Raw genomic sequence first — 15,010 nt, 5'->3', positions numbered from 1 at the left:
CCAGAATGCCCAGGAACAATGTACCACTCCCACAAGAGGGGTAAGCATACTGGATGTGATAATCAGCAACATGTGTACTGGATGGCAAGATGAGAAGTGTATCCCTCACTGGTAAGACCAGACCATAGAGTAATCACACTGGATATACACATCCTGACCACAGTCCCTGGCCAGAAAACCACAGTGAAAAACATGTGTAAAGCATAGGTTGCACCCCTCCAAACTGATGTGGAATCCACGAAAGGCCCTGTGCAAGTGCAGAATATGGGACACACCGCAGAACATGTTATACAGGCATTCCATGAACACAGCCAGGAATTCTTGGAGTATGCAATCACAAATAACAACAAGACACAATGCCATACACGCAGGCATCTGGCATGCTGGACTCCAGCCATTACCAAACCATGCAAGAGAATGAGGAAGCTACTACATGACAGAGCAAACATAAAAAGGGAAGTAATCACTGATCAGTAGTATGGCAATAAAATATGTCCACACATACAATCCACTAAGGCCAGCCACAACAAGTAGAATCTGTGAATCCAGAGGCAATGTGACACCTGCCCCAAGTACACAGACATCCCACAACTCTCCCCAATAAATACAAATATATGTGAGAGATGCAACCATGTATCCAAACCGGAGGCTGAGCTCCCCCAACTCAGTACTGTCAAAACTAGTCAGGAGGAGAAGGTAACCACATACACCACAAACCCAGTCCCACATAGACCTATCACAACTGTAAACCAAACACATAAACACAGAAAAACATTCCCGGAGGCCCTAATTACAAACACACCACACCAACAGAAGCCTCCAAAGCAGATCCCAAGCAACCACAACCTCCAAACATAGCACATGTAACACATAGTACACAAAGCTGGTGTGCCAAACAGTCACAGGCCAGAAGGAGAAACAGCATGCCTGATACAGTTGTAATAGGTGTCTGTATAGGCAGACACACTGCTGTCCCACTCAACAGACTGAACAAGGGAAAGGGTACAGTAAGCTGCCTGTAGGCTGCCACAATATGCCACATAACACAAGTACGCAGGTCACCCCAAAGCAAGCAGAAATATGATGCACTCATTGTCCATGCTGGTGTGAATGACCTGAGATGTACCTCCCTGGACTACATGAAAAGAGACATGGATGAGCTCTCTGAGTATGTACCCCAGGCCGGTATGACACTGGCCATTTGCAGCATCCAACCCTCACCAAGAATGATGCCACAGTACACAGAATGATCAGCTTTAACAGGTGGCACAGTTACAGCTGTCAGTCCAAGAGGGTCTAATGTCTGTTTGCTTGAGATGTCATGCATGACAAGCCATGCTGCTGTTCCAGGGATGGCTTGCACCTGTTACCCCTGGGCGTCTGGATACTGGATAAGGCCTTTGCCACCTCCATAGAGCCATACGTAGGCAAGGCCAAAATGACTACCCACCACCCTAGAAAACATAAGTGGTAAGAAACATAAGGGTAATGCTGACCAATGCCAGATGTGTAAACTGCAATATGCATGCCCCTGAGGCACTTCCCAGTATGGAGAACATCAGTGTCTGTGCAGTGACAGAAGCCTGCTGCAAGCCTACTGATAGCACACCAGCACTACCAGGTTATACCACATATCATGTGTTATGGCCCCAACACCTGGACCAAAACATCAAAGGAAGGGGAGTATCCATATGCAGCACAGACACCCATATGGCCAGGTAACTGACAATGCACAAAGCAGCGGAGACAACCCATGTGCACCTAAGTGTAGTCAAAACTGCTGTACAGTCTGTAGCATGCGACAGACCACACTCTCACACACAAGAACTCCACCCAGACATCCTGAAGACACTGAACAGTATGAATGTCCCACCAAATACCAGACAAGGTACTCACAAATTACCACATAGGTGGTAAACCATTATATATGCAAGGAGTAATCAGGGACCTAGGGACACAAGTCGAGAGTAATCTGTCATGTGACACTCACAATGCCAATGTGGCTAGGAAGATTGTCGATATTGGACACCGTATCATGAAAGGATTCACATCTACATCAACAGAGGTCACTGTCCCCTGTACTGTTCCCTTATCAGACCCATAATCTAGTACAATGACTCATATGGGATGTACCATACGTGACACCTGCAGCAGTTCGGAAGACCTCAAAGGTACCCCACCAAGAGGATAAAGGGTGTCAAATATATGTCATATGCTGCCTGGCTGTAGACACCCCAGCTGAATGCAGTCACAGACTGCCTACACAGAGGCATTGTATATCTGTTGTACAAGGCCATGTCCAACACAGGAGTAATGGACATGCTCCACCACAGGAAATCAAAGCCATTGGAGCTGTGAGAGTGACAGATGTCAGCCTCAACACATAATGAAATAGGATGTGCTGGAGGGACAGATACATAACCCAGAGGCTCCCCACACCCAGAAACAGGATCCCAATTCATGTTAGGCAGAGCCTCTCACTGACACCCCTCAACAGGAATATTGCCAAGTGGATGGATGATCGTACATGTACACTTGGGGTCTTCACTGTGTCACAACCAGACAGAGGCACAGTAAAGAAAATCATAAATGGCCATAATAGTCACATAGCAAGGGGCGGCGAAAGACACACACACTCTGGCTTGGCTTACTAATGCCCTAGGGTGGATAGCCTAGTATGAACCCATGAACCTATGAAGATACAAATTGTACAGGACACTAAGGATAATCACAAGGCTTACTTAACTGATGGTAGGAACCATGTTGGGAATCCACAGATATGCTCCGAATCACACAGATATTACAAACAACATACCAAACACACACACATATTGCCAACATACAACCTGACAGGTGCAGTGCAAACCCCCCCCAGAATGCAAAATATCTATCCCAGCAGACTGCTGGTCCCCTGACATTGCAGATGCTGAGGTAACAGCCATCATCTGCAAAGCAAAACACACAGCAGCAAAGGTATGTGATGGTGTCCTGGGCTGAGGCCAACATGGACTCCAAGAATAATGGAATGCCAAATCACACTACTGCCCAATGTCAGCCTTACCACAGGATATGTACCCAAAGAGCAGTGTACAACAACAGTGGTCCTTCACAACAAAGGTGTTGCCTGAATGGATACTGCAAACTACCACCCCAGGATCCTGACAAGCTTGGTCTGCACAGCTATGGAAAGGATCAGCATGTACCGCAGACATAAAGCTATCGTGGACCTACTGATACCGGACCCTACACAGTGTGGCTGTTGTAACTGCAGATCCTGCCCCTAAACATGTTTGACCCATTTGAAACAGTCATTAAGGTCATTGATGAGGGAATGTGGTCCACACAGCGTAGCTGGACCGTGCATATGCTTCCAGAGAATACCCTATGAGTTCAGTATGGATATGTTCATCAGCTTAAATATATACCCCTATGTCAGTAGAGGGGTTGCAAACCAGACCAAGGACAGAACTGACATGGTCAGACATGCTGCATCCATGTCAGACTACAAAGCAGATATGAGTGGCATCCCACAAGGCTTGGTCCTGGGACCCCCCCCCCGTTCTGTATATATGTCCCATAGGTATAGGCCAACATGGAAGGACTGTGACTGAACATGTATGCAGAGGAGTACAAACAGCCCACCATATCCGACCCCCAGCTGACACAAGCAACCCACAAAAGGGCCACCTAGAAACAGACAACTGGAGCCATAGCCATGTCAGCAAGCTAATTGCAGAACTGTGTATAGACAACCACCATGGATATACAGTAAGTGCCCACAAATTACCACACAGGTGTTAACCCATTACGTACCTAACATGTAATGAGAGACCTGGGGACACAAGGTGATAGATATCCTGCACTGGACAACATGTGGCTGTAGTGTTCACAGAAACATACCATATACCCACCCAATCATTAAGGTTGTCAGATGTAGATAAGGGGAGGTCACTGTGGCTCTGCAGTCATCCTTCATCAGCATCACAATTTACTACAATAGCCCCTGTGGGATATACCTCAGCAGACACCTCCATCAACTGTAAAGTCAACAACAGTACCCCACCAGGAGTAGCAAAGAGCATGAACAGATGCCATGTGTTGCCTGAGTAAACAAACTGCACACACAGCTCCACACACTGCCATACTGCCCAGCCAGAGGCAAGCTGTGCCTGATGTATGAAGCCATGTCCAAGCTGGAATCAATGAACATGCTGCACCTTGTACAATCTGAATGGCAGTGAGCTATGCACATGAGAGACCTGAACCCCAGCACTGACATACATAGGGCAAGCTGTACAGAATGATCTATAACACAGAAGGCACCCCCACTCTTGAGTAAACTCCCGGTACAGGTTAGCCAGAGAGTCACCTATCGACACCCCTCAAGAGGAATCCCGATGAGTGGATGGGAGATGGTAGGTTAACCCTGGGTATCACTGTTATGTCAGAGGTAGATGGAGGCACAGTATACTAACCATGACATATGTCATGGCAAACTCCAGTTACAATGTGTGTCAAAGGACAAACACACCCTGTGACTAGCATCAGAAATGGCCTAGGGAACATTGCTAGTGTTTGCCAATGTCCACCTATGTTGTGGAATACACTACCAATGTTGGACGAGCCTGGTGTAGGTAGTCCATATCTGAACATAATGCAACATGGTCATATGTGCACAACTGGCCCCTACACAGTCTGTTGTGCTCACTATGAAGATGTCAAGCAGTGATAGGACTAAAGCCCAGGATACTGTCCACCACAGTGAAAGTACTGAACCAGTACACTATACGGTACGACAGTGTTAGGTCATTATGAAAGGATGTTGACAACTGTATGCAAAGTATCCCATGCAAACCCTGCAGGCACAGTATAATCTCTGTTGTGGCAGACACGAAGCAGTTGGCCAGTTAGTACACAACATGACACCCAACACACAACCATAAACGTGAGATATTGTTGAAGTTCACACACACCCAAATATGTGGTGGACTTCAGAGTGCAACATATGGAAAGCTCACACTGGGCATGCTCGCACACTTTGATAAATGAGGCATATGTCAGACAACATGCCATGGAAAGGCTGAACTGGGCATGCTCACACACTTAGGCCATATCTCCGTTTAGCAGTTGGCCACACATATCTGGTATTTATACGTGTCATTCCAGGAACCAACCACAACACAGCAATCTGCCCAGTGCACACAGTAAATGACTACAGAGACATAAGTGATATAGTGGATCGCCCTCATATTCAAACATCTTCCACAGATACACAAGTTGTTCATAGGAACAGGGAATGCTATGGCAATCAAGATCTGCAAACAGTAGAACAGCACAACAAATATTGTGCATCTGACAATTGAACATATGGGTGTAGAGGTCAATACTAGACTTGTTGCCCTAGGGAATGACAGCTTAGCCAGAGTGTGCTTGGCATCTGCATCCCCAGTACAGTAGGCTACTGTGCCACTGTAAAGTAGGTCACATAAGGCAACGTGTGAGGCTAGTGAGCTGTGCCTCTGTCAAGCAGGGGCACAGTGGATATCCCAGGGTTTGAATGTGCTAAGCCACAGCCATGTTGTTGGTGTGTGCTGGAAGAGGGTTGCTGAGGACCTCTAACAGTAAGTGGCCATCAATAACAGACTGAGGGGAGCCCTATCTGCATTGTCTGGACAATTCCACTGTCAACACTGTGTTGTGATGATTATGTGGGAATGAAGTGTCATGCTGGAATTGTTCACAGATGTCCTCCCTCTGTGGGCTACAGCTCTGCAATGTATTAGCTCACTCTGTCTGTTGGATGGCTCATATATGGCTGGTGTACACCTGACAGGTGTCTTGTTGTGGAGCAGTCATGGGTATATGTGGGATAGCATGATCAATGCAAACCTTACACATGCTCATAGAATGCAATTGTCAAGGATTATGCAGAGTGGCCAGTATAGTCCCCCAGCATGGGTCCTTTGAAGTCGTCCACCCCAGTCTTCACAAGTGTAGAGTCTGCTTGTGCTAAACACAGTTTGTGTGCAGTGACAACCTTGCCTGGGGGTGAGGATGGGATATGGATGTCCAGGGAAAGGTGGGTATTGTCAGATATCAGCAATGGTGGTCTACCTCTGGTGTGGAACAGTGAGTACCCATGTTGCAGATGGACAGGTGCAATATGTATTCCCCCATGTGGCTGTGGTGTGTGGTTCTGCCATAGCACATGGACCCACAAATTGTAGTGGCTGTAGGGTAAAGTGGTAGAGGCCTGAGCAGTTCTCACACACAATATGCCTGTACCTGATGTTAACAACTGGAATGGTGTATGTGAACACCTGCATATCCCGGCACTGTTCCCAGGGAAGCTAAGTGTGTGTCCTGGATGTGGGAGTGGTGTTCTGGACTGGTTGTGTTGTGTGTTACAGGTCCTGTGGTCACGAAGCATGGTATAGAACATAACCTGCCAGTGCGATGTGCATATCTGACCCTGACGTAGGTGGCTGCAAATGCATATATATGCTATCCCCCACCTGACAGGTAGTACTAAATGTACATACCTCTGTAGAAATAAAGATGTCAGCACCCTATAAATACTGCAGGTGCAGACCAGATGCCCAGTAATTCGGTTAGCGTGCTCTGCTAATGCGTCTCTCTCAAGTGTCATAATATAGGTAGGTAGGAGTTCGAACCATGCAATTGCTCATTGTGTGTGGGTGAGCGGGGTTGATGTGTGTGCAAGTCTGTGTGAGGGAGATGTCCCTTTTGGCAACTGTGAAAGTACTCTACAGGATGCACATTCCCCTATCTAAGCACGGATGATGTCAGCACCCTATAAGTACAGCAGGAGAAGGGAAACCTCCCACTAATTCAAATAGCGCGCTCCGCTAATGCATCCGTCATGAGTGTCATAACATAGTTAGAAAGGGGTTTGAATCCTGCAAGTGCCCTGTGTGTGGAGGGGGGTTCGTGTGTGTGCAAGTCTGTGTGAGAGAAGTGTCCCTTTTGGCAACTGTGAAAAGACTCTACAGGATGCACATTCCCCTATCTAAGCACGGATGATGTCAGCACCCTATAAGTACAGCGGAGAAGGAAAGCTTCCCAGTAATTCAAATAGTGCACTCTGTTAATGCGTCTCTCTCAAGTGTCATAACATAGTTAGGTAGGAGTTTGAAACCTGCAAATGGCAAGTGTGTGTGTTTGGTTGTGGGGAGTTTGTGTGTGTGCAGTTCTGTATGAAAGACATGTGCTTTTTTGCAATCAGGCGATCACACTACATGATGCACATTACCCTTTCCAAACACTGATGATGTCAGCACCCTATAAGTACAGCTGGAGAAGAGACACCTCCCAGTAATCCAAATAGCGCACTCTACTAAAGCATTTCTCTCAAGTGTCATAACATAGCTAGGTAGGGGTTTCAAACCTGCAAATGGTAAGTGTGTGTGTGTTTGGATGTGGGGAGTTTGTGTGTGTGCAATTCTGTATGAAAAACATGTTAGTTTTGGCAATCAGGAGATCACACTACATGATGCACATTACCCTTTCCAAACACTGATGATGTCAGCACCCTAAAAGTACAGCCAGAGAAGAGGAACCTCCTAGTAATCCGAATAGTGCGCTTCGCTAATGCGTCTCTCTCACGTGTCGTAACATAGTTAGGTAGGGGTATGAACCCGGCAAGTGTGTGTGGGGGTAGTAGGGTGTGTGTAAATGCAAGTGTGAGAGAACAGATCCTTTTGGCAAATACTACAATACACCAGATGCTGCATATTCCCCCAGTAAACACAGGGGATGTCACCACACTATCAGCACAGGCAAACAGGGCTAGTTGGCCAGTAATGCCAATAGTGCGCTCTGCTACTGGGTCTATTACCATTGTCAGAGTACAGATAGGTATGTTTTGGAAACCCACAACTGCCACGTGTGGTTGTGTCATACATTATGACCTTGTGTGGGTCTTTGTGCATAACAATGCATGCCATTGCCTAAACCAGCAATGGCAATGCACACATGATGTATGTGTGTGTCACATACACATAAATACCTGTGACCTGCAGTAGTTACCATGTCTGACACGTGCCGCAAGTGGATAAATGGTATTTGCAATGCATAACAATATGACTGTGTCTTACTGTGCAGGGGCTGCACGTGGTATGTGTCCATACAGTGTGGGTGTATATGGTAAAATACCTACAGCAGGGGATACACATCTGGTCTGGGCCATATAGTCTACATGTAGTCGATGTACAGGTGATGCATGTTCCCACCTGTTGTGGGAGTGGTAACACGTTATTCAACTGCAATTCAGTGACCACATGCTGGGAGCCCTTCAACTAGTGTGTTGTAGCTACAGTAATGCTCACGCACAATGTTTGGCTGGATGCAGTCCAGCCATATAAAGATAGTTCTTGAGACTGTCATATTGCCAGTGTTGTTATGGAGGATAGGTGGGTTTTCTGTGTATGGGAGGGTTGTGTGTGCCAGGCTATGAACCAGAAGGCAGTCCGACACACTGTTAGCTGCACATGAATAGGCCCTGATGCTTTGTGCTGTGCCAACAACCTGGAGGTGTGTGTATCTGTGGTGCCTTGGGATACCACCCCCCTGTCCATGTGTGTTACATGTGTAGGGGATGACAGGCATGGTATGAGGTATAACCTGGCAGTGATGGGTTGCACCTGTGAGCCATGAATCAGGACTCTGGTACTGCACAGACATTGCATCTCACCGTGCTGAGGACAGTGTCCAGTGCATGCATCTTGCGGAGTACACTGCTGGTGTTGTGTAGCATCACTGTTAGTGTCCTATCCTGTGTGATACCCGCGGAGGTGGCTATGTAATCCATGTCCTGCAGCATAAGGCAGTATGTGTGTATCAAGGGGCTTCACCAATATACATTGGCCCATGGGTGTCACGTGCAAGCTGCCCCTCACAAATCATTGTGGCTTCCCTAGCATGTAAGCACACATTGACAGCCAGTGGATACCCTATGAATGACATTGGAGATTGAGCAGAATGTAGACATAGAACACCCTTCCTACATATAGTGGTAGCATACCTGGTGAGGGTATGATGGCAACCAAGATCAGGCTCATACTGGCCCATGCCACATGCTGAGAGATCCCTTCTATGTTCCCTATCATGTAGTCCAGGGAGGTATGTCTCAGGTCATCCATAGTGGCATGGTCAATGACTGAGTCATATGTGTCCATGCCTCTGACTGACCTGTATGCATGTGTTTTGTGGTGGACCATAGTGCCCCACAGGCATATCACTGTGACCGTCACCATGTACAGCCTGTTGAGTGGGACTCCACTGCAGCGGCCAAGAGAGGTACCTGACACATCTGTAGCAGGTGTGTTGTGTAGCCCTACAGGCTGTGAGTGTGTGGCACACGGGATGTGTATGCCATGTGTGGCATGTGCTCTGTTCCAACGTAACGTATGCCTGTGTGCCAGCTGCGGAGGTGTGTGATGCTCAGGCAGGATGCTATTCTGAGTCTCCAAGTATGCCCCAGTGTGTTCAGATTGCTGTCAGTGCGGGTCTATATCTGACTGGTATTGTAGTCACTGTAGTATGTCATGCCACCTGACAGGGTATGGCATTACTGGGTTCAGAGTGCTCAGTCCCCAGATTGGCTATGTGGTGGCATCCCACATGTGTTGTATGTTCCTGGCCAGGGGTGATGGTTGACTGCATACATGTGGCAGCTGTGACATTGCCACATGACTCACATAAACCACAACTGGACCATAGAGGTGATTCACAGGTTACCTTTGCACATGCTACCCTAGTAGTGTGATTGCCATGGTGATTACCAACACATAGGGCCAATGGGGAACAACATACTGAAGGTGTGTATGTGTGGGTGTACTGCTACTGATTTCATAGCACTGGGATATATGACTGCACATGTGGGTAAATGCCAGGTAAGACATGTGCAATGTGTCACAGGAAACGTACATGCGAACAGGACAGACAGTAAAGTTCTGTCATGTGTAAACTTGACATACGTATCGTATGCTATGCAGATGTCACTAGGAGTCCACAGAAGCACTGTAACTCTGCATTGCAGGTGGGAGCAGTGTTCCAGGGAACCCCAAGTGAACATGCATGCAAATAAAGCTACAATAAGCAGGGCTGGAAGTAGTCCATTGTACAACAAAGAAGGGGTAACACTAACAGTAGGTAACAGTGCAAATATGTAGGCACTATCAACATGTACCCAGGTATGCACAGCGCAGATGCCCATGGTAGAACTGATATTATGTCATAGTTAATTGTGATTTGGATTACATTGGTACTGCACACATATCAACATGCGCAAACATCCACATTGCATAGTCGTTGTGGGCAACTTGCCACCATTACTGTACATGTCCATCATTGCGTATCACTACTTGCATTAGCTTCCCCCCTGTGCTACCCATGTATGTGGCTATCTGTTGACATCCTTACCACCGGTATGCAATAATGTGCAGCTGTTACACTTTGGTACGTACTATGGGTGCAGATAACAATTCAGGACAGTCATATGGTTACTGCATCAGGCATGCTGGGATATACACACAGTCATATCAGCACAATGTACTGTTACCAACATGATACTACTAATACACTTCTATGTAGTCACCTCGTGCATCAGCAACGTGTTTACCTGTTCCTGCACTGATGTTGGAGATTGCAGGAGGTGGCACAGTTTCATCATATGCACAGGGTGTGAATTAGATATGTCTGAGTCTGCCACTGATACCACCAATTGACATGTTTGTGTATGTGTGTTGGTGAGGGACAGCAGGGTAGACAACAGATGTTTCAATATTTTTCAGAAGAAAAAACGTAAAATCAACAGGGATCAAAAGAATTACCAGGACAATATGGTTTACATTAATAAAAATCAAAGTACTCACCACAATAAATTTAATAAAAGGAAGCCTTTATACAATCAAAATTATAGACAAGATAGTGGTGAATTACAGCAAGGGCACATTTTATCAAATTCATATACAAATGAGGGGCAAGACATGGAGTGGTTGAATGAGGATGTGGGTATGGCACATCAGGATGAGGAGGATTTTCCCACTCTCAGGCGCTCAAAGAGACTGGCACAGTATTATACCAAGGAGGGAGAATACAACAGAACTTATTATCCACAGAGGAGAAATCAGACCCCCCACCACAGGAATGGTTATTAGAAAAAGAAAATTCATCCATTCCCCCCCCTAGTCCAGAATAAGGTAGTATTTCGGAAAGAAGGTTTTACCATTTATAATTATTCAGATAGGACAATTACAAATGATTATTTTAAACTTTTTTCCAAGGGTATTAAGTTTATTCCGACCAGTAAAGGTGATTTGGTAGACAATACTGAAGCTTTAAAACTCTATACGAGAAAATTAAACTTCGAAATTTTACTGGAACCCTTGGATAGTAATAGTGGCAGTACTACTACTATTCATAATAAATTAAAAAAGAGGAGTGTAAACAATCCCCCCCTACATCCCCTACTGGAAACATGCGAAAGACTAGTGATGGAAGATATATATAAAGAATTCAAAAACAATAGGTCAATTGAGTGGAATCTAACTAAGGATGAATATAATTTATTATGTGATTTGAGAAATGACAACAGCATCCGTATTATGATTCCTGATAAAGGTGAGGGGATTGTAATTTTTCGTAGTATGGATTATTCTAATGCCATGCTGGATTTATTGTTTGATGAGAATACTTAGTCATACATCTAAAAATCAGATTAATATCTCCTATTTAAGAATAGATAGCTATTTAGATGAATATTTGTTAGAAGGGAGAATCAATCCTAGTGAATATGAATTTTTATTTAGAAAATTTCCTAAAATACCAGTATTCTTTGGTATACCCAAAGTACACAAGGATATTTTAAGACCCCCTTTTAGACCTATAGTGGCAGCTAAGGGGTCTAAGATACACCCATTAACTGTGTTTATTGATTCAAATGTACAACACGTTGTCCACAAGATACCTCATTTACTGAAGGATTCCTGGGAATTTTTAAAAAGTGTTAAACAAGAATTATTTCAAGACAACATAATATTTTTAACTATAGATGTTAAAGACCTGTTTACATGCATTCCCAAACATCAAGGGATGTCCTTATTTGAGGAAGTACTGTTCAAATTCTCAGATTTGGACAACGATAGGGTGAAGTTAATTTGTGAAGTCATGAACATAGTTTTGGAGAATAATTACTTGTGGTTTGAGGGGGAATTTTACCAGCAAATCACTGGAGTTCCTATGGGCGCAGCTTGTTCACCAGTTTACTCTAATTTAGTTTTATTAGGTTGGGAGATTCAGCATGTCTTTGATGGCCCATTTTGGTCCAATATTAAATTGTATCTCCGTTACCTGGACGACATTTTTATTCTGTGGGGAGGTTTGGAAGAGGACATTTCTAGTTTCATAGATTATATTAATTCCAGTACAGATTTTTTGTCCTTTACTTTCCAGTACAGTATAACAAGTATTAGTTATCTGGATACTTTTATAATTAAGGACAATCAAAATAAACGGTTTAAATCCAAAATATTTAGAAAAAAGACATTCTGCAATGCCTATTTACATTTCAAAAGTAATCATCCTTTAGTACAAAAAATTAGTATCATTAAAGGGCAAGCAATAAGGATTGCCAGGATGACTTTGAATCAAGATGACTTAGACAATGAATTTAATCTACTAAGAGAAATGTTTTCAGAAAGAGGATACCCCATAGATTTGATTAATTCTATTTTACATGATATTTATAACCAATGGGGGCATAGGTATTTGCCCTTACTAGGTTCAGGTCTACATTTGGAATTTCAGGAGAGAATATGGGTAACAATGCATTTATTCCCACTTGTAATTTCAATACAGCATGTGTTCTGACATATAATAACAGAACACCTGCTATTAAGAATATTTTTGAAAGGAATTGGAACATCTTTAGAACTAATGATGTTATACATAGGAAGGTGGGCAACAAACCTAGATTTGTGAATAGGGTGGGTAAAAACATGAAACAATTGTTAGAATACAAGGCAGGTAATATTTTTATTGATAAGGAGGGTACTAATAGATGTGGTATGTGCCATTACTGTTCTTTTATCAACATTGAACCTACTTTAGTGTTGGATAATATTATGAAGAGTAGGGTACATCTATTAAAAGGTAATTGCAACACTAGGGGTGTGATTTATTTGGCTACATGTTATACCTGCAAATATTTTTACGTAGGTAAGACTGAACGTCTGCTTAAAAACAGAATTTATGAACATCTGTATGAAATAAAAAATTGTAAAAATACAAATGCCCTTTATAAACATAGTATAGTTTGTGATGGTTTTATAAAATTTTTGTTTGGTATCTTGGACACAGTTAAAATAGATATCAGAGGTGGTGACTGGAAAAATCTTTTGAAAAAGAAAGAAAGCCAGTGGCAGTTTAGGTTGGCTTCCATGTATCCCCCGGGGCTTAATGAATTTGTGTCCTTGGTACCTTTGCTTATAGAAAGGTCAAATAATTTGTAAACTATTGGATGAAAAATACAATATTATCCTATATACAAATATGTATTTTTATTCATTTGTATTTATTTATATTTTTTATAATACACTTCCACAATACATTTTCACAATTTGGTTATGCTTCAAGACCCATTGTGCCAACAGTATAACTAGATATGTCAAATTGATGTTTTAACAAAGATTTTTAGAGAGTATTTATTGTTTTAAATGTTTAATTGATTATGTGATGTCATTAATTAGAAACAGTATTTAAACGGTTAATTAATTACAGCTATTTGTTTCTGATGAAGTCTCTTACGGAGAGATGAAAGTGCTAAAACTGGTTGTTTAATAAAGATGGAGTGTTTTTGGAGGATTTAATTGGCGTCCTGGATTCCTGGTTCACCTTATATTTTTCCAACAGTTTTATCCGTTTTTTTGTTGCTCAGTACAGGGTGGGGCACTGTTGGTGCAGTGTGTGCGTGTATGTGGTAGCCCTAGATGTTAACATTTCGCATGTGTGTATGCACGCACACAGTTCCACCTCATGGCTGCCATATACAGGGGTTTGTGGACAGCCACAGACTGCACCTGGCAGGTTATACAGATCGGTGTCTGTGGGCACGGACACGGTACCTGTGCCTGGCAGGGGTGCTACGGACCGTATCCGGTACTAAGCCAGACTGGGTACTGTCATCAGAAGCGGGAATGTGTTGACTGGACAGAGGTCCCTGTTGGGACTGTCCAGAGCCACGTGCACGTGGTCTCCTGGGGCGTTCTGATGACAGCACAGACCCAGCATTGCTGGGGCTGCTGCTGGCACTATGGGGGCGTGCGCGGGCCTGTTGTCATCCGCGCCAACTGCCAGCTGCTGCTGTTGCTGGCATACGGCCACATCGACGCCACAACTGCCCACCATTGCCCTGGCTCATGGACATGTGGTTGTGGAACTGCTGTAATATGTCCCCACAACGTCTGTCTATGACATCGGTGAAATTACGGATAGCATCCGCGATGTCACGCATACTGTCAGTCATGGCTGTGCGACATGCTCTCAGCTCCCTCAGACCCTGTCTGGTGTACCTTTCCATACGCGACTGTGCCTGCATGACAGCCCGAAACATAGCTGAGGTTGACAGACCTCTTTGGGCATGTCTGCCAGAGTCAGTACGCCCACGGATGCTCCCACGAGAACCCATGGGCAACTGTCTGTGTGGTACCATCGCAGGACCCTGCCCATGACTGCTGTGTGGGGAAGCATGTGCCACAGATACCACATTACCCTGGTCAATGCCCACTGTATCCTGTCCATCACCTAGGGACAATGGTGACATAGGATGTACTGGCAGAATGACTGTGCGCAATGATGGGTTTGACAGCTGTGTACTGTCAACTGGCTGACCAATGGCAGACCCTGACACACCTTCCTGTGCCATTACACAGATATCATCATTACCAGTACCTGTGGCACCAGATTCAGGTTCCCTGCTGCAGGACACCAG

Source organism: Protopterus annectens, chromosome 4.part0, assembly GCF_019279795.1.
Source record: "Protopterus annectens isolate FY-2018-M chromosome 4.part0, PAN1.0, whole genome shotgun sequence".
NCBI classification, from domain to species: Eukaryota; Metazoa; Chordata; order Ceratodontiformes; family Protopteridae; genus Protopterus; species Protopterus annectens.
This window is presented reverse-complemented; position numbering follows the sequence as displayed.